We start from the raw sequence: 23,953 nt of genomic DNA on the forward strand, positions 1-23,953 counted from the left end.
TTTGGCTTGGAAGGGCCCCTAAGGATTATCTGGTTTCAACCTGAGCAACCTCCCAGCAAACCAGGTTGCTCTGGAGCCTGCCCAGCCTGGCCTTGGATGTTCCTGGGGATGGGGCATGCACAGCCTCTCTGCACTGGTCCCTGTTTCAGGAACAGCCACCCTCATAGTAAAACCTTCTTCCAATCATCAAATCTCTTCCAACTCTCGCAGTTTGATCCCATTCCCCTTTGTCCTGTCACTGCAGTTCCTGACAAAGAGTCCTCTCCCACTTCCTGGTATTTCAGGCTCTTCCTGCAGGGTCACACGTGGGGCTGAACCTGCAGACAGGAGAGAGAGAAGCCAAGCTCCCAGACAGAGAAAATGGGGAAAGGGACACAAGGGAAGAGAGAAGAAGGAAAAGATAGATATGCCAGGCTTTGGGTTGGGTGGGCTGTGGGATTCATGCCTTTTATCAGAGGCCAGTGTCCCTGGTGCAGGCAATTACTGCCTCTTGCTGAGACTCGCTTGCTGGGTTAGGAGCTGAGCAGCGCTGACAGCAGAGCCCTGTCCTTTGTGATCCCTTTGGGGTGGCAGTGGAAGTGCCCTGAGTGCACATTCAGTGGCACCTTCATGGATTCTCATTCCTGGACACTGAAAGGAAATTGGCACCGTGGCTTCTTTGAATGCCATTTCGTCCTTTGAAATATCTGCAGCAAGTGGTGTGAAGCTGATTTCTGAGCCTCTCCCTTGGGATCAGCTGTGAGGGCTGAGGGCTGGCCTGAGCCCGGTGCTGTGTCCAGCTGGGAGCAGCCCCACAGCCTCAGCTGCACACCGGGCACTGCCAGAGGCCCTGGAGGTCACCCCTGTCCTGCAGCCACCTCTGTAAAGGGGCTTTAAACGTCAGCGAGTGTTGCAGCATTTTTGAGAGAAAGAGGACATGAGTTATGAGATTTGAGCTACTCTAGTCTAGGCCTCAGATGAGGGCCTTGTGGGCCTTCAAGCCTCTGACGCAGTTAGAAATTCAGAGCTTGTGGCGAAGATAGAAATAGTCTTAAGGTGTGACGGGGACCACTGGGTTGTCTGGGTGTGAATTAGTATAGGTTTTATAGTGTAAGGTGTAGGCCGTTTTAAGGAAAAGGTAAACAATGTTAGCCTACCAATCAGAGTGTCTTTGTTTTTGTAAACTATATAGAAGCTTATATAAAAGACCACCTTATCTTGAATAAAGGGAGAACGCTTGATTAACCACATTGGTTCAGATCTGCGTTTGTCTTGTCCAGCTTTCCATTTTTCTGAGATTCCCTGGCTTTTTGGCCTGATGCCGGCTCTCGGGCCAGGAGTCCCCGTGGCTGCAGCAGCAAGGGTGGCTGAAGGGTTCCTGCCTGCCTGGGGGCATTGCTGCAGGGGCCACTGCTGTCAGAGCCCCCTCTCTGCTGGTGACAGCTCTGCTCCTGGGGGCCCTGCTCTGCCCCTGCCCAGGAACCCCAGCAGTGCCCAGTGCCAGGAGTGGTGGCAGTGGGACCCCCTGTGCACAGGGACCCAGCCCCGGGGTGGCCGTGCCAGCACCCCCAGGGACCTCCAGCCCCGGGAACCCAGAACAAATGGAAACCACAAGTGTGCAAACGCTGCCTGTGCCCAAGGGAATTACAAAGAGAAGTGAGATTTTAAAAATTAACAGTATTTCTTTCCCAAAGATCGGCAAAACCTTGGATTTACAAACATGTTTTATTATAACAATCCTTATAACAACAACAATCCTCAAAACATATTTACATGGGAACCTATAACCTAACAAAGGTCAAAACATATTTACAGAAAAGCTCTAGTTTTTAGAACATATTTACAGAGGGGTCGCATCAGTGGCCATCATCTCCATCACTCCTGGAGGACAGGCAGCAGCAGTGCTGGACTCTGGTGCCAGCACTGGGCCCAGCTGGGCTGGGAGCTGGAAACCAGGGGCTGGCAGGGCTGGCAGGGCTGGCACAGCTCCAGGCAAGCACAGGGCAGGCCAGGGGTGCTGCTTGTGCCAGCACAATCCAGGGCCCCCTGTGGGCACCGTGTCCCTGCGCGGGGCCATCCAGCCCAGCCCCAGCCTGGCGTCAGGGGACACACTCTGCCTGTGGGCAGGGCGTGGGAGGCATCTGCTCGTCTTGCTCCTGGGGCTCCATCTTCCTCCAAGGACCATGGGCTCCTCCTCATCCTTCTCATCAACTTCCATGTCCTCGATGTGGTCCTCCACATCGACTTCCATGTCCTCGATGTGGTCCTCCACATCGACTTCCATGTCCTCAGCATGATCTTCTGTGTCCACATCCATCATTTCTTCCCTATCCAGCCCCATGTCCACTTCCATCTCCTCCACGGTGTCTCTGGCAGTCTGCAAGAGGCAGCACAATCTCACGCTGGGGTTCCTGTCCCACACCATCCATTCCCACATGGCTGCAGCCTGCCCAAGCAGGGTGCTCCCTCCCTGGCCTGGCAGTGTACCTGCACTGGGGCAGCAGTGCACATCCTGCTGGGATTGGCTTCAGAGCAGGCGGCAGGAAAAGCCCAGGCAGCAGCAACAGCTCAGCGCTGACGTGCAGAGCGAAGTGCTAGTGAGCGCTGACCGCTGGCAGCAGGTGAAGTGTCTGCTGTGCTGCTTTCCAGGTCCTGCACCTTCCACCTGGAGCACTCTGGGAGCCGTGATGTCACAGAAGTTTCAGGGCCACGCCACATGGAGAGATGGGGGTCGTGGAATGACCAAATCCCTGAATGGTTTGGCTTGGAAGGGCCCCTAAGGATTATCTGGTTTCAACCTGAGCAACCTCCCAGCACACCAGGTTGCTCTGGAGCCTGTCCAGCCTGGCCTTGGATGTTCCTGGGGATGGGGCATGCACAGCCTCTCTGCACTGGTCCCTGTGTCAGGGATGAAAACCCTCCCAGTAAAGAACTTCTTCCCATCATCAAATCTCTTCCAACTCTTGCAGTTTGATCCCATTCCCCCTTGTCCTGTCACTGCAGTTCCTGACAAAGAGTCCTCTCCCCCTTCCCGGTATTTCAGGCTCTTCCTGCAGGGTCACACGTGGGGCTGAACCTGCAGACAGGAGAGAGAGAAGCCAAGCTCCCAGACAGAGAAAATGGGGAAAGTGACACAAGGGAAGAGAGAAGAAGGAAAAGATAGATATGCCAGGCTTTGGGTTGGGTGGGCTGTGGGATTCATGCCTTTTATCAGAGGCCAGTGTCCCTGGTGCAGGCAATTACTGCCTCTTGCTGAGACTCGCTTGCTGGCTTAGGAGCTGAGCAGCGCTGATAGCAGAGCCCTGTCCTTTGTGATCCCTTTGGGGTGGCAGTGGAAGTGCCCTGAGTGCACATTCAGTGGCACCTTCATGGATTCTCATGACTGGACACTGAAAGGAAATTGGCACCGTGGCTTCTTTGAATGCCATTTAGTCCTTTGAAATATCTGCAGCAAGTGGTGTGAAGCTGATTTCTGAGCCTCTCCCTTGGGATCAGCTGTGAGGGCTGAGGGCTGGCCTGAGCCCGGTGCTGTGTCCAGCTGGGAGCAGCCCCACAGCCTCAGCTGCACACCGGGCACTGCCAGAGGCCCTGGAGGTCACCCCTGCCCTGCAGCCACCTCTGTAAAGGGGCTTTAAACGTCAGCGAGAGTTGCAGCATTTTTGAGAGAAAGAGGACATGAGTTATGAGATTTGAGCTACTCCAGTCTAGGCCTCAGATTTGGGCCTTGTGGGCCTTCAAGCCTCTGACGCAGTTAGAAATTCAGAGCTTGTGGTGCAGATAGAAATAGTCTTAAGGTGCGATGGGGACCACTGGGTTGTCTGGGTGTGAATTAGTATAGGTTTTATAGTGTAAGGTGTAGGCCGTTTTAAGGAAAAGGTAAACAATGTTAGCCTACCAATCAGAGTGTCTTTGTTTTTGTAAACTATATAGAAGCTTATATAAAAGACCACCTTATCTTGAATAAAGGGAGAACGCTTGATTAACCACATTGGTTCAGATCTGCGTTTGTCTTGTCCAGCTTTCCATTTTTCTGAGATTCCCTGGCTTTTTGGCCTGATGCCGGCTCTCGGGCCAGGAGTCCCCGTGGCTGCAGCAGCAAGGGTGGCTGAAGGGTTCCTGCCTGCCTGGGGGCATTGCTGCAGGGGCCACTGCTGTCAGAGCCCCCTCTCTGCTGGTGACAGCTCTGCTCCTGGGGGCCCTGCTCTGCCCCTGCCCAGGAACCCCAGCAGTGCCCAGTGCCAGGAGTGGTGGCAGTGGGACCCCCTGTGCACAGGGACCCAGCCCCGGGGTGGCCGTGCCAGCACCCCCAGGGACCTCCAGCCCCGGGAACCCAGAACAAATGGAAACCACAACTGTGCAAACGCTGCCTGTGCCCAAGGGAATTACAAAGAGAAGTGAGATTTTAAAAATTAACAGTATTTCTTTCCCAAAGATCGGCAAAACCTTGGATTTACAAACATGTTTTATTATAACAATCCTTATAACAACAACAATCCTCAAAACATATTTACATGGGAACCTATAACCTAACAAAGGTCAAAACATATTTACAGAAAAGCTCTAGTTTTTAGAACATATTTACAGAGGGGTCGCATCAGTGGCCATCATCTCCATCACTCCTGGAGGACAGGCAGCAGCAGTGCTGGACTCTGGTGCCAGCACTGGGCCCAGCTGGGCTGGGAGCTGGAAACCAGGGGCTGGCAGGGCTGGCAGGGCTGGCACAGCTCCAGGCAAGCACAGGGCAGGCCAGGGGTGCTGCTTGTGCCAGCACAATCCAGGGCCCCCTGTGGGCACCGTGTCCCTGCGCGGGGCCATCCAGCCCAGCCCCAGCCTGGCGTCAGGGGACACACTCTGCCTGTGGGCAGGGCGTGGGAGGCATCTGCTCGTCTTGCTCCTGGGGCTCCATCTTCATCCAAGGACCATGGGCTCCTCCTCATCCTTCTCATCAACTTCCATGTCCTCGATGTGGTCCTCCACATCGACTTCCATGTCCTCGATGTGGTCCTCCACATCGACTTCCATGTCCTCAGCATGATCTTCTGTGTCCACATCCATCATTTCTTCCCTATCCAGCCCCATGTCCACTTCCATCTCCTCCACGGTGTCTCTGGCAGTCTGCAAGAGGCAGCACAATCTCACGCTGGGGTTCCTGTCCCACACCATCCATTCCCACATGGCTGCAGCCTGCCCAAGCAGGGTGCTCCCTCCCTGGCCTGGCAGTGTACCTGCACTGGGGCAGCAGTGCACATCCTGCTGGGATTGGCTTCAGAGCAGGCGGCAGGAAAAGCCCAGGCAGCAGCAACAGCTCAGCACTGACGGGCAGAGCGAAGCGCCAGTGAGCGCTGACCGCTGGCAGCAGGTGAAGTGTCTGCTGTGCTGCTTTCCAGGTCCTGCACCTTCCACCTGGAGCACTCTGGGAGCCGTGATGTCACAGAAGTTTCAGGGCCACGCCACATGGAGAGATGGGGGTCGTGGAATGACCAAATCCCTGAATGGTTTGGCTTGGAAGGGCCCCTAAGGATTATCTGGTTTCAACCTGAGCAACCTCCCAGCACACCAGGTTGCTCTGGAGCCTGTCCAGCCTGGCCTTGGATGTTCCTGGGGATGGGGCATGCACAGCCTCTCTGCACTGGTCCCTGTGTCAGGGATGAAAACCCTCCCAGTAAAGAACTTCTTCCCATCATCAAATCTCTTCCAACTCTTGCAGTTTGATCCCATTCCCCCTTGTCCTGTCACTGCAGTTCCTGACAAAGAGTCCTCTCCCCCTTCCCGGTATTTCAGGCTCTTCCTGCAGGGTCACACGTGGGGCTGAACCTGCAGACAGGAGAGAGAGAAGCCAAGCTCCCAGACAGAGAAAATGGGGAAAGTGACACAAGGGAAGAGAGAAGAAGGAAAAGATAGATATGCCAGGCTTTGGGTTGGGTGGGCTGTGGGATTCATGCCTTTTATCAGAGGCCAGTGTCCCTGGTGCAGGCAATTACTGCCTCTTGCTGAGACTCGCTTGCTGGCTTAGGAGCTGAGCAGCGCTGATAGCAGAGCCCTGTCCTTTGTGATCCCTTTGGGGTGGCAGTGGAAGTGCCCTGAGTGCACATTCAGTGGCACCTTCATGGATTCTCATGACTGGACACTGAAAGGAAATTGGCACCGTGGCTTCTTTGAATGCCATTTAGTCCTTTGAAATATCTGCAGCAAGTGGTGTGAAGCTGATTTCTGAGCCTCTCCCTTGGGATCAGCTGTGAGGGCTGAGGGCTGGCCTGAGCCCGGTGCTGTGTCCAGCTGGGAGCAGCCCCACAGCCTCAGCTGCACACCGGGCACTGCCAGAGGCCCTGGAGGTCACCCCTGTCCTGCAGCCACCTCTGTAAAGGGCTTTAAACGTCAGCGAGAGTTGCAGCATTTTTGAGAGAAAGAGGACATGAGTTATGAGATTTGAGCTACTCCAGTCTAGGCCTCAGATTTGGGCCTTGTGGGCCTTCAAGCCTCTGACGCAGTTAGAAATTCAGAGCTTGTGGTGCAGATAGAAATAGTCTTAAGGTGCGATGGGGACCACTGGGTTGTCTGGGTGTGAATTAGTATAGGTTTTATAGTGTAAGGTGTAGGCCGTTTTAAGGAAAAGGTAAACAATGTTAGCCTACCAATCAGAGTGTCTTTGTTTTTGTAAACTATATAGAAGCTTATATAAAAGACCACCTTATCTTGAATAAAGGGAGAACGCTTGATTAACCACATTGGTTCAGATCTGCGTTTGTCTTGTCCAGCTTTCCATCTTTCTGAGATTCCCTGGCTTTTTGGCCTGATGCCGGCTCTCGGGCCAGGAGTCCCCGTGGCTGCAGCAGCAAGGGTGGCTGAAGGGTTCCTGCCTGCCTGGGGGCATTGCTGCAGGGGCCACTGCTGTCAGAGCCCCCTCTCTGCTGGTGACAGCTCTGCTCCTGGGGGCCCTGCTCTGCCCCTGCCCAGGAACCCCAGCAGTGCCCAGTGCCAGGAGTGGTGGCAGTGGGACCCCCTGTGCACAGGGACCCAGCCCCGGGGTGGCCGTGCCAGCACCCCCAGGGACCTCCAGCCCCGGGAACCCAGAACAAATGGAAACCACAACTGTGCAAACGCTGCCTGTGCCCAAGGGAATTACAAAGAGAAGTGAGATTTTAAAAATTAACAGTATTTCTTTCCCAAAGATCGGCAAAACCTTGGATTTACAAACATGTTTTATTATAACAATCCTTATAACAACAACAATCTTCAAAACATATTTACATGGGAACCTATAACCTAACAAAGGTCAAAACATATTTACAGAAAAGCTCTAGTTTTTAGAACATATTTACAGAGGGGTCGCATCAGTGGCCATCATCTCCATCACTCCTGGAGGACAGGCAGCAGCAGTGCTGGACTCTGGTGCCAGCACTGGGCCCAGCTGGGCTGGGAGCTGGAAACCAGGGGCTGGCAGGGCTGGCAGGGCTGGCACAGCTCCAGGCAAGCACAGGGCAGGCCAGGGGTGCTGCTTGTGCCAGCACAATCCAGGGCCCCCTGTGGGCACCGTGTCCCTGCGCGGGGCCATCCAGCCCAGCCCCAGCCTGGCGTCAGGGGACACACTCTGCCTGTGGGCAGGGCGTGGGAGGCATCTGCTCGTCTTGCTCCTGGGGCTCCATCTTCATCCAAGGACCATGGGCTCCTCCTCATCCTTCTCATCAACTTCCATGTCCTCGATGTGGTCCTCCACATCGACTTCCATGTCCTCGATGTGGTCCTCCACATTGACTTCCATGTCCTCAGCATGATCTTCTGTGTCCACATCCATCATTTCTTCCCTATCCAGCCCCATGTCCACTTCCATCTCCTCCACGGTGTCTCTGGCAGTCTGCAAGAGGCAGCACAATCTCACGCTGGGGTTCCTGTCCCACACCATCCATTCCCACATGGCTGCAGCCTGCCCAAGCAGGGTGCCCCCTCCCTGGCCTGGCAGTGTACCTGCACTGGGGCAGCAGTGCACATCCTGCTGGGATTGGATTCAGAGCAGGCGGCAGGAAAAGCCCAGGCAGCAGCAACAGCTCAGCGCTGACGTGCAGAGCGAAGTGCTAGTGAGCGCTGACCGCTGGCAGCAGGTGAAGTGTCTGCTGTGCTGCTTTCCAGGTCCTGCACCTTCCACCTGGAGCACTCTGGGAGCCGTGATGTCACAGAAGTTTCAGGGCCACGCCACATGGAGAGATGGGGATCGTGGAATGATCAAATCCTTGAATGGTTTGGCTTGGAAGGGCCCGGAAGGATTATCTGGTTTCAACCTGAGCAACCTCCCAGCACACCAGGTTGCTCTGGAGCCTGTCCAGCCTGGCCTTGGATGTTCCTGGGGATGGGGCATGCACAGCCTCTCTGCACTGCTCCATGTGTCAGGGATGACCACCCTCACAGTAAAGAACTTCTTCCCATCATCAAATCTCTTCCAGCTCTGGCAGTTTGATCCCATTCCCCCTTGTTCTGTCACTGCAGTTCCTGACAAAGAGTCCTCTCCCACTTCCCGGTATTTCAGGCTCTTCCTGCAGGGTCACACGTGGGGCTGAACCTGCAGACAGGAGAGAGAGAAGCCAAGCTCCCAGACAGAGAAAATGGGGAAAGGGACACAAGGGAAGAGAGAAGAAGGAAAAGATAGATATGCCAGGCTTTGGGTTGGGTGGGCTGTGGGATTCATGCCTTTTATCAGAGGCCAGTGTCCCTGGTGCAGGCAATTACTGCCTCTTGCTGAGACTCGCTTGCTGGCTTAGGAGCTGTCGGAATCTGAGGGTATTGGTGATTCTGAGATTGTAGAAAGTCTCTGTCTTTCTGCCCCGTTGCCAAAGAAGAAGCCATAGTTCGTCTGTGCTGTTTTCAAGGTTATTTATTCTTGCTTATCTATAACATGTTCTGCTGCCCTGCCGCAGGTCTGTCCTGCAGGGCAGCGTGTGGGGCTCTGCCCCTCAGTGGGATGGTACAAACATTATATACCAGAAATTACGTGTACTATATTTACAATAATGTGCCAATATCTATCATCTACGTTGAACAGTGTGTCCCCAGCCTAAACCAATAGAAAAATGCCAACATCACCAAGAACATGGAGGTAAGGAAGAAGAAGGAGGAAGAACAGGATCAGGCCCACTTTCCTCCATCTTAGAACTCCTGACCCCCCTGTACAAAGTAAAACCCCCCTGTACAGGTGTTAAAACCCCCCCTGTACAACACTAAAAAATTTTCCCCTCTAATTGTGACTACTTTTACTATACCATCAAACTCTCTGTGACTGCTTATTCCACCTTCAAAATTGGTAACTAATTCCATGGCTCAAACTCAAGATCACAGCTGTTTTCAGCTGCTTGCCAGGGTCTAAAATGCTTCTGACCAAGGCCTGGAACCTCTGAAAATGTCTGAGGGACATTTTGAGTTCCGACAGAACGGTGTCAGTGTCAGGGGGCAGACAGAACAGGAGAGGGAGGCCTTTGGTGTGAGATTCTGAAGAAGGTTTATTGTCTTGGTTTGAAAAGACAGGAGTTTGTGAAGGAAGGCAAAAGCCTCCCGTGAAATGGAAAAGGTGAACTTCTTCTCTCTGAGTTGCTACAATTTTAAAAAGGCTTTTAGGAAAAGATATGGGAATGGGAATAATAGTTCTTTATTAGGAGAAAAACTAAATAAAAATAATAGCAATAATAATAAAAATGTAATTAGTACAAACAAAATTATTGATGGAGTCAGAAAGCTGACACCCTGAGGAGTCAGGGTGTTGGTAGCAGTCCAGTTAAATGGTGGCTGCTCCTCCTGGAGGGGCAGATGAAATGCTGCTGAAGTGGTGATCTCTAGAAGGGCGGAGTTTTCTCTGAAGGTCTGGTGATGGAGTAGTTGGGCCTGGTCTTCCTCTGGGAATTCAGCAGGGAAGAAGCTGCTCCTCTGGGAATCCAGTGAAGTGTCAAAAAAACTGCTGATTTTATGCAGGTAGGGTTGTTTGGATCCTCCCTCTGGGTGGAGCATCTCACAATGGGACGATGTAACTTTACTGGTCATGTAGTGAAATATTTTATAATTTATTAACAGAAGAGATCTCCCAGGGGGGTCAGGAGTTCTAAGATGGAGGAAAGTGGGCCTGATCCTGTTCTTCCTCCTTCTTCTTCCTTCCCTCCATGTTCTTGGTGATGTTGGCACTCACAGATTGGTTTAGAGTAGAAGAGCACATTGTAACATGGATAGTAGGTATTGGGGAAAATCTGTAAATATATAATACATAATATATCATATGTTCTTGGAAGAGATAAGAGAACTGCCCAACCTCCAACAAATAGCAATAGAATCCATGCTGATCTTGCAAGCCAGGCCATGTATCCATCAAAGGGAACAGGGACCAAAGAGCCCTGCCCCTGTGTGCTCGGGATTTTATACAGCACTGGAACCGGGGTGGGCACAATCACTGCGCCAATAGGGAATCGGGGGGAGCAGCGAAAGGAGGGGAAGACAATTCAGGGACCAGTGGGGATAAAGGGGTGGAGAGGTGAGGTCACACGGACCAGTGGGAGGTTGTACATTAGGGGAATTCCAGTGGGGCAGAACTGGCAGGGGAGGGGTTCACAGGAGACTGACAGGGAAGGGTCCAGAACAGGGGCAGGGTTTGCAGTGATGGATAGGGAAGGCACTGGAATACAGGGTGGGGATTATCATGTGTCGTGGTTTGACACGGAAAAAGAATTTTTCCGGAAGGAAGAAGTCAATTTGGACTTTGACCAATTGAAGGTGGACACGCCTCTGAGAACACAGAGGGGTTAAAAGCAGAATTCCCAGGGGAACTTGCTCTCTTGGGTTCCGGTCAGCGGTCAGTGCAGGACTCTCCCCTGCCCGGCCACGAGCTGGGTGGGGAGGGGAGAAGCCATGTGGCCTTCGGAGGTAGCCCAAGGGTGGAGGGACTGGAACCCCCTGCAGATGGAAGTGTGGAGAAAATCTGGGATGTCTCCATTCCCCCCAGAGTCTCTCTCTCTCCCAAGAGAGAAAAAGAGATGGCGGTAGTTTTATCAGCAGTTCACCGCAGGGAAGGAGAAGAGCAGGAGGACCACAAGGTGCCCAGCCGGGCTGTGGGAGCTGGAACCTGGGCAGCGAGCCGTCTCTGGGAGTTGGGATTTTAACCCTTCCTGAGAAATGAAAGCTTTGTGAAATTTTTCTCCTCCTTGGTTTGAAAAAAGAGAGGAAGAGAGACAACCTGGGACCCGGGATGTTGGAAGGAGAAATTCTAGGTGGGAGGAGATGATGGAGTGGCTTTTGGCTGGACTTTTTCTTGGTAGCCACAGACTGAACTGATCTTCTCCTCCAAGAGAGACTGTATTTTAGGAGGATGCTGGTGAGCCCAAGAGACCTGCTTCAGCTGGGAAAAGACAGAAGTGGAGCGAACAGAGAAAAGTTAAGGAGGTTTGTGGTGGTGCCCCCTGTCTTCAGAAAGGAAGAAGAGAAGAAGATTTCTGTTCGTGGATCCTCGGCCCCAGGGGAAAATGGGGGGGACTGTTGGTCCCGAAAATGAAAAACTGAACTGTTGTTTTTTCCCCTCTTGGCAGGGCATCCTTGAAAGGAAAAACCCTAAAAGCAGTCTGTCCATCCATGCATTGGTGGTGAGAGCACTGTGCATGGAAAGGAGAGGGTCACCACTGGCAAACTTTTTTTCTCCGGGCGGTGCCATGTGGTGACATGGAAGCACAGGATGTGGCAGCTGTGTTTCTTGGGGGTTCTGTGGCACAAGAGAGAGACTCCTCTCTCCCTGCAGATGGACTGGGTGTTGATTATCTGGAGGGTGGAACCTGATTAGAGTCCAGATTGTGTCTCACTGTGGTTTGTTGGGGTTGGGTGGTGGGAGGAGGAATGCTTTGGAAAGTTTTCATTTTGAATTGTGTGTGTTTTCTTTCTTCTTTTTTTTTTTTTCCCTCTTTTATAGTAGCATAGTGGTAGTAGTTGAATAAAGTTTTTTTCTTGTTATTAAGCTTGGGTCTGCTTTGCTCTGTTCTCGATCGCATTTCACAGCATTCAGTTAAAAAATTGCATTTTCATGGGGGGCACTGGCATTGTGCCAGTGTCAAACCATGACACCATGATTGAAGGGTAATAGGGGAGTGATATAAACCAGGAATAATCCAACCTGGGGAAATACAACATGCAGGGGGTGAATTAGAACAGACCATCCAACAAGCCATGAAATAAAAGGGCACTGCAACAGCGCTCGATAAAGAAGGATGCAGGACACGTTTTATGGTGCAAAAAGAAAGGATCAATCCCAGTTTATTTTGGGACTCCCTTTTTATAGGGCTTTTTAAGAACATCCCCTGTCTATCCCCAGTTGGTCAGTAACAAGTTGTTACCCTGTATTGATTGGTGACTCAAACCCCCAATGCGTACGTGCAGGAAAAGTTGTTTGTGAGAGACAATTTAATTTCTCTATCTAACCATGTAAAACCAGTTTATACAGGTGGCTAGTGTTTATCACAGTCCTAGAACTCTTTCTCAGGGAAAGCAGGTTGTTTTCCACAGTCCTAGAGCTCTTTCTCAGGAAAAACAAGTTGTTTTTCACTGCTCCAGAACTCTGTTCTCACAAAGAGCTGTCAGCTTTCTCACGGCTTCTGTCGGCTCGAGTCAGGATTCAGTTTGTCGGCCTTTGGCCTGCTGTTCCACGAGCACAGAAATCATCCTTCCTGTTCCAAAAATGAAAAGCAGCTGAGACGCAGCTCACTGCCTTCTAGAAGGTGAAAAGGGATGCAGGTGCCCGGAGGCCCAGGAGAGAAATGGCAATATTGAAAATGTGAGAAGCAATGCTTTATCCATAGAGGCAGGACCTGACCTCAAGGAAGACTTTTCCTACTAGTCAAGACTTCCTTAGGGAACACCCTGCTTCAATATCAATTGAAAAATAATAAGAAGATAAAATTATTTATAAGAAAAATCATTTATAAGAAAATAATGTTATACTGCCTCTTATGAAAAGAAATCTAATCTTGAAAATGGGAGGGAAAAGCATTTTAGGTAATTGCTCATTGAAATATTTTTCGTTAATTCGTTAATTCCACTCCTGAACAAACTAATTCTTGAAGACAATTCTGGCAGAGGTGCAGCTCCTTTGGGCTTTGTGTACTCTGACAAGCCCCATGGGAGGTTTGGTGCCAAGTCCATGAGCTCCTCAAAGAAGATGTCCCAAATGTCCAAGTGTCCTTGGGCAACATTATGATGCTCATATCCCCCGTTACCTGGTCTGTTTATGCTGGATATTATGTTCTGCCCTTCAAGGCTGGCTCTGAAAAGCCAAATTTTGTTTTGTTATCAGCCTGCTCACTCCTCCACGGTCTGCTGGACACACACAGTGGTACCGAGTGCTGCTTTTGCGTTTTGCTTTTGCTTTCACCTTTGCCCTTGCTCCTGCTTCTGTTTGCTTTTGCTTTTTGCTTGTTAGTCAGTTTAGCTGGGCAGACCAAATTTTATCCTGGACTGTCTTTCTTTCCCTTTTCTTGGGACCATTCAAACCTGCTCTGGAGTGGGACCTGGAAAACACCAAGAGGTGTTTTTAAGAAGGCCTTCATGTACTGAGGGTATTTATTTTTCAGGGCCTACTAAGCTTAATTTTCCTTTTAACCCTAAATCCCCCCAAGGTTTTAAAATCCTTTCACTATCAGTGGCAGCAAGGCCACTTTGCGAAGGAGAAATTTAGAAGTGGTGACCCTTCTTAAAAACCCTTCTTAAAAACACTTTGTGGCCTGCAGCAGGCATTCCCAGTGCCAGAGAAACCGATAACAGAGCGACCACTCCCAGGAGAGACTTTCTGAATTTGTCATCTCTTCAGAGAGGTGAAAGAGTTTTGTCATCTGGTGTTGCGCATTCTTTGTGCTGGGGAGTGCTTTGCCTGTTAAATAAACAGGTTTTTTTCCACTTGTCACTGAGGAAATTCTTCCTGAACCAGGTGGGGGGAAGGGCCATGGGGGTTTGCTTTCTGGGGGCTCCTTCCAGAGGTTTTCTCCCAAATTTGCCCAAAACCAGGACAATTGTGAAGCCATTTCTGTTCCGGGAGCCAGGTTGGGAGGCAATTGGCCCCAAAATCTGGGGACAAGATATTAATGACCAAAGTGCTCCTGGCAGCAGAGACAAGACAGGCACAGAGGAAAGGGGAGAGCCCTTCCTAAAAACAATGACGTCACCATTTCTAAATTTCTCCTTTGCAAAGTGGCCTTGCTGCCACTGATAGTAAAAGGATTTTAAAACCATGGGGGGATTTCGGGTTAAAAGGAAAATTAAGCTTAGTAGGCCCTGAAAAATAAATACCTTAGGTACATGAAGGCCTTGTACCTTGCTAGAACATGTGTAGCTAGTACATGATAAATGATATACTTGTTAGATGTGATGATTATTGAGTAATTAAATATAATTACTGTTTAATTGTAAGAATAACCATGAGAAACTGTGGTCAGGGGCCTCAGAAAGATCACAGAACACTCATGCTTGAATAAAGTCAATGTATACAATAGAACAATATAAATTTAATAATTAATATGCAAGTTATATAACGATAGAATATAGAATGTGTTGAGCTTGAAAGCCGTGTCGGAGTCAGATTTGGGTCTGTACCCCTGAGTCGCTGGGCTCTACCATAAAAGCACCTGCATGGAATCATATCCCGTGATTCTGCGTGTTCCTGAACGCTGACACTTCTCCCCGGGCTTTTGGCACGCGGTCAGTGGCTGTCCAATGCCATCCCCTGACTGGCACTGCTCTCCAGGAAGCCTGGAGCTCTCCTTGGCCAAAGTTCCCCAATCCAGACCCTGCAGAAATTCCTCAATTCCCCTCCAAGGTGACCTCAGCACAGCAATGACCTCACAGCTCTTGTCCCTCTGCTCAAGAATCCCCCACGGGGACACTCTGCTCTCTCCTCCATGGGCACCACGCTGCAAAACTCCCGAGGAAAATCTTCCCCCGTGGACCCTGCGGCTCCTTGGCTGAGGTCCAGAGCAAACAGCCAAGGCAGTGGCCTGAAATGTTTTCCCAGCTGGCCCACACTTCTCTGCCGGATGCACATTGTCCCTGGGGAAAGAGAGGTGCAGAACCCTTCACTAATGGCCTGGAATGTCCAACAGCAATCACAGCCATGGACAGCTCTCGGGAACCACTGCACCATGGATTTTCCATCCTGGAAGGCCAAGATTGAGAGTGTCCTGCTGGTGCCTCAGGGCCTGGCTGAACAGGGCTTGTCAGAGATGCTGGCAGGGCACCAACAGCCCTGCTCCTCACAGGGCACCTCTGTTACCCCAGTCAGCTCCTGGGGCATTGCCCAAGCCTCAGCCCTGCCTGCAAGGTGATCACCAGGCGATCAACGCTGCCCAGTGCTCCCAGTGTCTCCAGTGACTGCACATCCCAACCACCTGCTGCCCTTGACTCCAAGTCCTCCCACATTCCTGTTTTCCCTGAGTCTGGGGTCCCCATGGCCCTGGAAGAGGGGTCAGTGCCCACCGCTGTTTCTTCAAAGTGCCAGAGCGGGAACAGGAGCAATTCTGCTGGGACCCAATGGATTTTGGGATGGGCTCAGCTCTGCGCTGGCCAAAGGGAAAGCTCTGGGAGGGAAGGGGCAGCAGGAGATGGGTATATTAAAAATTGTGGTAGATTCTGACTCAGGGAAGAAATTATGATGTTTGGCTTTAGATTCGAAGGTTGAAGGGTAGCTTTATTAAAATTATACGATATTACTTTCATATGTTATTTAAAAAGATACTATCCTATTCTACATACTTCTCACTTACTTATCTAGCTAATTAATAAACTTGTGACTCTCTGCTGAGTGTGAGACACAGTTGGATTTGATTGATCATTGAACTGAAACAAATTTTACAGGATTTAATCACGCAGTCACTTCCGGCAAACAATCTCCATGCCACATTCAACTTTGGGAAAACAAAGGAGCAGAGATAAAGATTGTTTTGTCTTCTTCTCTCTGTGCTTCTCCTGGAAGACAGAATTATGTCTCTCTGTCCAGAGAATGTGAATGTCCCAGATGGGGGATCTGGCTCTGGGGGCTGTTGGGGGATGGATTGTGTCTCACTGTGGTTTGTTAAAGTTGGGTGGTGGGAGGAGGAATGCTTTGGAAGGTTTTCATTTTGAATTGTGTGTGTTTTCTTTCTTCTTTTTTTTTTTCTTCTTTTTTTTTCCCCTCTCTTTTATAAAAGCATAGTAGTAGTAGTTTAATAAAGTTTTTTTCTTGTTATTAAGGTTAGGCCTACTTTGCTCTGTTCTCAATCACATTTCACAGCATTCAGTTAAAAAATTGCATTTTCATGAGGGGCACTGGCATTGTGCCAGTGTCAAACCATGACAATTGTGTTGGACTGGGGGCTGTCCCCACAGGGCCCATCTGCTCTCAGCTCCCCCATGCACAAACCACCCTGCACCAGGCAGTCCCAGAAAGGCCAAGATTGGGAATGTCCTGCTGGTGCCTCAGGGCCTGGCTGAACAGGGCTTGTCAGAGATGCTGGCAGGGCACCAACAGCCCTGCTCCTCACAGGGCACCTCTGTTACCCCAGTCAGCTCCGAGGGGCTGCCTGGGGACAGGTGCCCACGTCCCCATGGCCCCTGGCACGGGCCCATCCTGCTCAGGGCCAGCGCTGGCCTTGGGTCAGTGTCAGATTCTGTGGTATTGATGATTCTGAGATTGTAGAAAGTCTCTGTCTTTCTGCCCCACTGACAAAGAAGAAGCCATAATTCGTCTGTGCTGTTTCAAGGTTGTTTATTCTCTTTATCTCTAACATGTTCTGCTGCCCTGCCGCAGGTCTGTCCTGCAGGGCAGCGTGCGGGGCTCTGCCCTCAGTGGGATGTTACAAACATTAAATACCAGAAATTACGTGTACTATATTTACAATAATGTGCCAATATCTATCATCTACGTTGAACAGTGTGTCCCCAGCCTAAACCAATAGAAAAATGCCAACATCACCAAGAACATGGAGGTAAGGAAGAAGGAGGAGGAAGAACAGGATCAGGCCCACTTTCCTCCATCTTAGAACTCCTGACCCCCCTGTAGAAAGTAAAACCCCCCTGTACAGGTGTTAAAACCCCCCTGTACAATACTAAAAATTTTTCCCTCTAATTGTGACTACTTTTACTATACCATCTAACTCTCTGTGACTGCTTGTTCCACCTTCAAAGTTGGTAATTCATTCCATAGTTCAAACTCAAGATCACAGCTGTTTTCAGCTGCTTGCCAGGGTCTAAAACGCTTTTGACCAAGGCCTGGAACCTCTGAAAATGTCTGAGGGACATTTTGAGTTCCGACAGGTCAGGGCCAGGGCCATGACCCAGGTGCTCTGGGAGGGCTCAGGGGCTGCAGGTGTGACAGGGCAGGGCAGGGCATATTCCCCTCTGGACAGTGCTCTGGGGATGGAGCTGGGACGGGTTCGGCACCTGCAGGGAAAGGGATATGGGCTTGTGCGGATGTGGGAATTGTCACCGCTGAGCCATTGCCCAGGCCTCAGCCTTGGCTGCAGGTGATCAGCATGGCCCAGGGCTCCCGGTGTCCCCGGGACTGGAGATGCCGATCCCCCAGCTGCTCACATGTCCCTGGTTCCCCTTGTCCCCCACATGTTGGGTTTGGGGCCGGGCTCCGCTCTGGGCTGTGCCACAGGGAAAGCTCTGGGAGGGAAGGGGCAGCAGGAGATGGGGGATCTGGCTCTGGGGGCTGTGGGAGGATGGATTGTGTTGCACTGGGGGCTGTCCCCACAGGGTCCCCAGGTGCCTTTGGCTCCCTGCCTGCCCCCCTGGCCCCCCAGGTGCCTGGGCCCCTCCAGGGGCAGCTGCCCCGGGCAGGAAGCTGGAGGGATGCCGGGCAAGGGGGCTGGACCCGTGCCACAGGTGGGGTGGGGTGGACTCTGGGCCAGGGCTGGGCTTGTGGCCAGGGCTGGGGGCTGTGCCAAGCCGGGCTTTGGCCTGGGGGCTGGCAGGGAGGGTGCAGGGAGGAGTCCCGGCAGGGATAAAGGTGCTCCTCACCTGCTGCAGCCTCACCCAGCGCTGCCCAGAGCGAGAGGAAGATGAAGGTGGCTGTGCTCAGCGTGGCCCTGCTCTTCTCCATCCTGCTGTGCTCCCCGGCTCAGGCCCAGGTGAGGCACCCGCCAAATGCTGTCCCCACACCCTGCCCTTTCTGGCCTCCCACCCCACCTTTTTGCTCCCTCCTCTGTGGCCCATTCAGGGTCCCCAGCCGCCCTCCCACTCACCATTCCCAAGGCCTTTCCCTCCATGTCCCCCCTCAATCCTTTGCCTTTCTTCCTGGCCTCGGCAGAGGGGTCCCCACGGACAATTCCCTGACTCACCCCCACTCCCACAGCATCTCCCAGTCCCGTGGGTTTTGTCCCCTCCCGCCTCGTCCTTCTGTCCCCACCAAGCCCCTGCCCTGCACTCCTGTGGCCCTGCACCGCAATTCCTTTCTCCTGCCCTGGGCCTTACACCCTGCTCCTCTCACACCCCAGCCCTGACCCCTGGGCCCTCAGCTGAGCCCTGATCAGTGTCTTTGGGTCTCCCCCACCTCAAAAAGATCTCCTGGGAGTCCCTGAATTCCCATCCCTCTGCCCCCGCCCTGCTCCCTGCACTTGTGTCCCCCCACAACCCGACAAGGTCCAGTCCAGTCCCAGCCCTTGTTCTCCTTTCCAGACACCCCCGGAAGAAACCCAAGATGATCTCCTGGAGGTGAGTGGGGTGCTGGCATTGGAGGGCACCCCCTCAGGGGACTGTGGGGCAGTTCAGCCCCACCATCCCTTGCTGGCACCTGGGACACCCCAGTGACCAGCGAGGTCTCCTGGTCTCTCTGCAGGTGGATTTAGACGATGTGGACGTGGATGCGGACGTGTCTCTGGGGGTACCACAAGTTCTGCCGGAGTCAGACCCTCCCCTTGCATGGCCACCAGAGCCCAGGCCATCCCAGTTTGTCCCAGCCCAGCCCAGTGCACCCCTGGTGTTTCCCCAGAGACCAGCCTGCCCCACAGCTCCTCCCCAGGGATCCCTTTGCCCAGGCCCCCTTTGCATTCCCATCCCTGTCAGCCCAGGACCCCCTGGATGAGCCAGGATGCAGCCCCTGCCCCAGCTGTGCCCCTTGGCCAGGAGCCCAGTGCTTCTGGGCAGGAGCAGAGCAGCTCCTGCACCCCATTGCTGCTGCAGCCCCTTCCCCAAGGCCCCCCTGCTCTCCCCTGCCTCCCAGCCCAGCCCAGTGCCCCCAGTGTGTCTCTAACGCTGCCCTTGTCCCCATTATTTAGGAAGCGCTGAAGGAATATCTGCGGGTGAAGCGCGCCGTGGCTGCCTCTCTGAAGGTCTAGGTGAGCCGTGCCTGCAGGGACAGGGCTGGGGACAAAGCCCATCCATGGCCCAGCAGGAAACACCAGTGGTCACCTTCTGGGCTTTGTCTTTCAGGGTCAGAAGGAGCAGTGTCCTTTTCCTCTCCAATGGCATGAGGAGATGATCATGCCTGGAGCAACCCCTGACCCTTTGAGCCCGGGCCATTTCCCCTGAATAATCAAGCATCACTAATCAATAAACCCTTTCAGCATAGCTTTGCTCTGTGTCTGTGTGTGTCCCCTATCCAGTGGTCCAGGGAAGTCAGGCCAGGTCTGGGCTCTGCTGCCTTGGCACAGCCCGTGCTCTCCCCCAGACAAATTGTGTGTTGGGAGTTGTGCAGGCTCCAGGGGGAGTGGGTTGAGTAGGTGGGTGGGCGTGCAGGTGCTGAGAAAGGCTGCAGTTCACCATGAGTGTGGTGAGAATGGCCTGGGTTGAAAAGGAAAAAATTAAATTCAAAACAAGGTTTCTTTTAAAACATTTTTCCTCCAAAATTCTTTATTCACTCCAAAGAATTTATTGGCTCAAAAAAAATCTTAATATGTCAAAAGCATGTTGAAATTATTTACTGGTCTTGCAATCTGGCTCCCGGGCGGGATGGGGCTGCTGGGTCTGTCTGCAGGGCTCTGCAGGGCTGTGGGGTCTCCTCGGTGAGGGGCCCTACACGGTCACCTGTAGTGCCTGGCCACGGTGGGGTGGAGCCACCGCGGCGTCCTGGAAAAGGGCGAGTGGTTCTCCCTGGCTCTGGGCTCACTCTTGGCCGCCGGATCCATCGGCTCCAGCAGGACTTGGGTGAATTTCGGGCTGGGTCGGGTGGATCAGTTGTCCCTGGCTGTCCTGGGAGCTCAGCAGGGGCTCGGATGCGTTCGCTGACTCCAGCTCCAACACTGAAGGAGCCGCTGGTGCCGGCAGCACCCCGGGGAAGCCTCACAGCAGAGCTGGCACATGGAGAGATGGGGATCGTGGAATGACCAAATCCTTCAATGGGTTGGCTTGGAAGGGCCCCTAAGGATTATCTGGTTTCAACCTGAGCAACCTCCCAGCACACCAGGTTGCTCTGGAGCCTGTCCAGCCTGGCCTTGGATGTTCCTGGGGATGGGGCATGCACAGCCTCTCTGCACTGGTCCCTGTGTCAGGGATGACCACCCTCCCAGTAAAGAAGTTCTTCCCATCATCAAATCTCTTCCAACTCTTGCCGTTTGATCCCATTCCCCCTCTTCCTGTCAGTGCAGTTCCTGACAAAGAGTCCTCTCCCATTTCCCGGAATTTCAGGCTCTTCCTGCAGGGTCACACGTGGGGCTGAACCTGCAGACAGGAGAGAGAGAAGCCAAGCTCCCAGACAGAGAAAATGGGGAAAGGGACACAAGGGAAGAGAGAAGAAGGAAAAGATAGATAGGGCAGGCTTTGGGTTGGGTGGGCTGTGGGATTCATGCCTTTTATCAGAGGCCAGTGTCCCTGGTGCAGGCAATTACTGCCTCTTGCTGAGACTCACTTGCTGGGTTAGGAGCTCAGCAGCGCTGACAGCAGAGCCCTGTCCTTTGTGATCCCTTTGGGGTGGCAGTGGAGGTGCCCTGAGTGCACATTCAGTGACACCTTCATGGCTTCTCATGCCTGGACACCGAAAGGAAATTGGCACCGTGGCTTCTTTGAATGCCATTTCGTCCTTTGAAATATCTGCAGCAAGTGGCGTGAAGCTGATTTCTGAGCCTCTCCCTTGGGATCAGCTGTGAGGGCTGAGGGCTGGCCTGAGCCCGGTGCTGTGTCCAGCTGGGAGCAGCCCCACAGCCTCAGCTGCACACCGGGCACTGCCAGAGGCCCTGGAGGTCACCCCTGCCCTGCAGCCACCTCTGTAAAGGGGCTTTAAACGTCAGCGAGAGTTGCAGCATTTTTGAGAGAAAGAGGACATGAGTTATGAGATTTGAGCTACTCCAGTCTAGGCCTCAGATTTGGGCCTTGTGGGCCTTCAAGCCTCTGACGCAGTTAGAAATTCAGAGCTTGTGGCGCAGATAGAAATAGTCTTAAGGTGTGATGGGGACCACTGGGTTTCTGGGTGTGAATTAGTATAGGTTTTATAGTGTAAGGTGTAGGCCGTTTTAAGGAAAAGGTAAACAATGTTAGCCTACCAATCAGAGTGTCTTTGTTTTTGTAAACTATGTGGAAGCTTATATAAACTACCACCTTATCTTGAATAAAGGGAGAACGCTTGATTAACCACATTGGTTCAGACCTGCTTTTGTCTTGTCCAGCTTTCCATATTTCTGAGATTCCCTGGCTTTTTGGCCTGATGCCGGCTCTCGGGCCAGGAGTCCCCGTGGCTGCAGCAGCAAGGGTGGCTGAAGGGTTCCTGCCTGCCTGGGGGCATTGCTGCAGGGGCCACTGCTGTCAGAGCCCCCTCTCTGCTGGTGACAGCTCTGCTCCTGGGGGCCCTGCTCTGCCCCTGCCCAGGAACCCCAGCAGTGCCCAGTGCCAGGAGTGGTGGCAGTGGGACCCCCTGTGCACAGGGACCCAGCCCCGGGGTGGCCGTGCCAGCACCCCCAGGGACCTCCAGCCCCGGGAACCCAGAACAAATGGAAACCACAAGTGTGCAAACGCTGCCTGTGCCCAAGGGAATTACAAAGAGAAGTGAGATTTTATAAATTAACAGTATTTCTTTCCCAAAGATCGACTAAACCTTGGATTTACACACATGTTTTATTATAATAATCCTTATAACAACAACAATCTTCAAAACATATTTACATAAAAGCCCATACCCTAAAAACTTCAAAACATATTTACAGAAAAGCTCTAGTTTTTAGAACATATTTACAGAGGGGTCACATCCGTGGCCATCATCTTCATCGGCCCTGGAGGAAAGGCAGTAGCAGTGCTGGACTCTGGTGCCAGCACTGGGCCCAGCTGGGCTGGGAGCTGGAAACCAGGGGCTGGCAGGGCTGGCAGGGCTGGCACAGCTCCAGGCAAGCACAGGGCAGGCCAGGGGTGCTGCTTGTGCCAGCACAATCCAGATCCCGCTGTGGGCACCGTGTCCCTGCGCGGGGCCATCCAGCCCAGCCCCAGCCTGGCGTCAGGGGACACACTCTGCCTGTGGGCAGGGCGTGGGAAGCATCTGCTTGTCTTGCTCCTGGGGCTCCATCTTCATCCAAGGACCATGGGCTCCTCCTCATCCTTCCCATCCACTTCCATGTCCTCGATGTGGTCCTCCACATCGACTTCCATGTACTCGATGTCCTCCATATCGATTTCCATGGCCTCGATGGGATCCTCCACATCAACTTCCATGTACTCGATGTTGTCCTCCACATCAACATCCATGTCCTCGACGTGGTCCTCCACATCAACTTCCATGTACTCGATGTTGTCCTCCACATCAACATCCATGTCCTCGATGGGGTCCTCCACATCGACTTCCATGTCCTCATCAGTCTCTTCCATGTCCACCTCCCTCATTTCTTCCCCATCCAGCCCCATGTCCACTTCCATCTCCTCCACGGCGTCTCTGGCAGTCTGCAAGAGGCAGCACAATCTCACGCTGGGGTTCCTGTCCCACACCATCCATTCCCACATGGCTGCAGCCTGCCCAAGCAGGGTGCCCCCTCCCTGGCCTGGCAGTGTACCTGCACTGGGGCAGCAGTGCACATCCTGCTGGGATTGGCTTCAGAGCAGGCGGCAGGAAAAGCCCAGGCAGCAGCAACAGCTCAGCGCTGACGTGCAGAGCGAAGTGCTAGTGAGCGCTGACCGCTGGCAGCAGGTGAAGTGTCTGCTGTGCTGCTTTCCAGGTCCTGCACCTTCCACCTGGAGCACTCTGGGGCCGTGATGTCACAGAAGTTTCAGGGCCACGCCACATGGAGAGATGGGGGATCGTGGAATGACCAAATCCTTGAATGGGTTGGCTTGGAAGGGCCCCTAAGGATTATCTGGTTTCAACCTGAGCAACCTCCCAGCACACCAGGTTGCTCTGGAGCCTGCCCAGCCTGGCCTTGGATGTTCCTGGGGATGGGGCATGCACAGCCTGTCTGCACTGGTCCCTGTGTCAGGGACAGCCACCCTCATAGTAAAGAACTTCTTCCCATCATCAAATCTATTCCAACTCTCGCAGTTTGATCCCATTCCCCCTTGTCCTGTCACTGCAGTTCCTGATAAAGCATCCTCTCACAATTCACTGTAGCCCCTTCACTCACTGGAAAGGTGCTGTGAGGTCTCCTGGCACTCTGTGTACAATGGTCATAAGCTGAATTCTCGAGCTTGAAGCTTGCAGGCTATCAGCAATGATTTGGTGGCACAGGGGTGCTTCCTCTATTCCCACATGAAACTCTGAGATATCAATTCTTGAGCTGTTTTCATTGTGGTAGGACTTCAGGTTTTGGGTCAGCAGAGCCTCTGATTGTCAGAGTGAGGTTTCGGCAAGCTGCACAGAGAATCCAGCACTCATCCCAATCTTTTCTTGAGCATGGTGGTTTTTTATTCCTTTCCTCCTGCCCTTAGCCATTGCTAGAATGTCACAGTGAAAATAGAAGAGAGGCAGTTGTTCACTGGTAACATGTTCTGGTTTGTTTTGTTTCTTCTGCAAGGCTGGGCAAGGTTGATGTTGATGCAAATTCATTCACATCTGAGGAGCTCAAAAAGGCCTTGGCTAAAATGAAGGAACGTG

The 23,953-nt window shown here is 52.6% G+C and overlaps 2 long non-coding RNA genes across 2 annotated transcripts; both read left to right on the plus strand.

Moving 5' to 3' along the window:
* Positions 1-17,578: 17,578 nt before the first annotated feature.
* Positions 17,579-18,833, plus strand: LOC115492346 (uncharacterized). The gene is made up of 3 exons (XR_004366351.3): positions 17,579-18,083; positions 18,631-18,666; positions 18,791-18,833. It is a non-coding gene; the product is annotated as an uncharacterized lncRNA (long non-coding RNA).
* A 395-nt stretch (positions 18,834-19,228) lies between these two features.
* Positions 19,229-19,521, plus strand: LOC140681191 (uncharacterized). The gene is made up of 2 exons (XR_012052424.1): positions 19,229-19,289; positions 19,384-19,521. It is a non-coding gene; the product is annotated as an uncharacterized lncRNA (long non-coding RNA).
* The last annotated feature ends 4,432 nt before the right edge of the window (positions 19,522-23,953 follow it).

The sequence above is a fragment of the Taeniopygia guttata genome, chromosome 32 (genome assembly GCF_048771995.1).
Source record: "Taeniopygia guttata chromosome 32, bTaeGut7.mat, whole genome shotgun sequence".
NCBI classification, from domain to species: domain Eukaryota; kingdom Metazoa; phylum Chordata; class Aves; order Passeriformes; family Estrildidae; genus Taeniopygia; species Taeniopygia guttata.